Raw genomic sequence first — 875 nt, forward strand, 5'->3', positions numbered from 1 at the left:
ACGGCTAAACCCGCTCCGATGCTCCTGGTGATGAAGATGAAGATGATGATGATGATGATGATACCATCCGGTCCCGGTTGCAGAAGAAAAATATAAAGTTTTCCAGAAATTCCCAAAAATCCTCAAAAGCGATTCCTGGAACGCTCCCAGCGCGCGCGCTCTCTCCCGGTGCGGGGTGTTACACCCGGTTTATCCTTACATCCATTACACACACACACACACACACACACACCGAGAGCCGCAGGGTGAGCTCGCCCTCTGATCCCGCTCCAGCAGATGATTATTATTATTATTATTATTATTATTATTATTATGGTGTTTATTATAAGGCGCGCAGTAACGGTCTCTCTCCCGCGCGCTCTACACTCCGCGCGCGCCTCGCCGGTCGGGATGCGGTGCGCCTCGCGCGCTCGCGCGCTCCCACAGCCTCATGTCCTCGTCACGCGCGGGTCACGGAGATCTCCACGCGCTGATCCACGAACGCACGCGTGTCCTCCCGCAGTACTCCTCCTGCTCCGGGGTCTAACGGCTCCTCTGTGTGTGTGTGTGTGTCCGTCCGGTAAGGGTCCGGTCCTGCGCGCACACACACTCACACACTCTCACACACACACAGTCACACACACTCTTACTCCGTGCGTCTCCGCTATTGTGTGACACGCGGCTCTGGAGTTGTGCAAGCACTTCTCTCTCTCTCTCTCTCTCTCACACACACACACACACACACACACACACGCGTGCACACACAAGCCCCGCCCACATCACCCCTCCGCCAATCAGACCGCGCCATGGAGAGCCCCGCCTCCACTGGGTTGCCATGGTGAGTGTAACTCCTTAATTTAGGTGTGTGTTCTGGAACCCAGTGCAGAAACTCATAC

The 875-nt window shown here is 55.9% G+C and overlaps 1 protein-coding gene across 1 annotated transcript in view; it reads right to left on the bottom strand.

Annotated features, from left to right (window-relative positions):
- The window catches only part of efnb1 (ephrin-B1), a 34,591-nt gene extending 33,920 nt beyond the window's left edge, over positions 1 to 671 (bottom strand). The window contains exon 1 of the mRNA XM_053485516.1: positions 1 to 671. This exon is cut by the window's left edge and continues 147 nt beyond it. The gene's annotated coding sequence lies outside the window, so the exon portion shown is untranslated.
- Positions 672 to 875: the final 204 nt, after the last annotated feature.

Source organism: Clarias gariepinus, chromosome 24 (genome assembly GCF_024256425.1).
Source record: "Clarias gariepinus isolate MV-2021 ecotype Netherlands chromosome 24, CGAR_prim_01v2, whole genome shotgun sequence".
Classification (NCBI taxonomy): Eukaryota; Metazoa; Chordata; class Actinopteri; order Siluriformes; family Clariidae; genus Clarias; species Clarias gariepinus.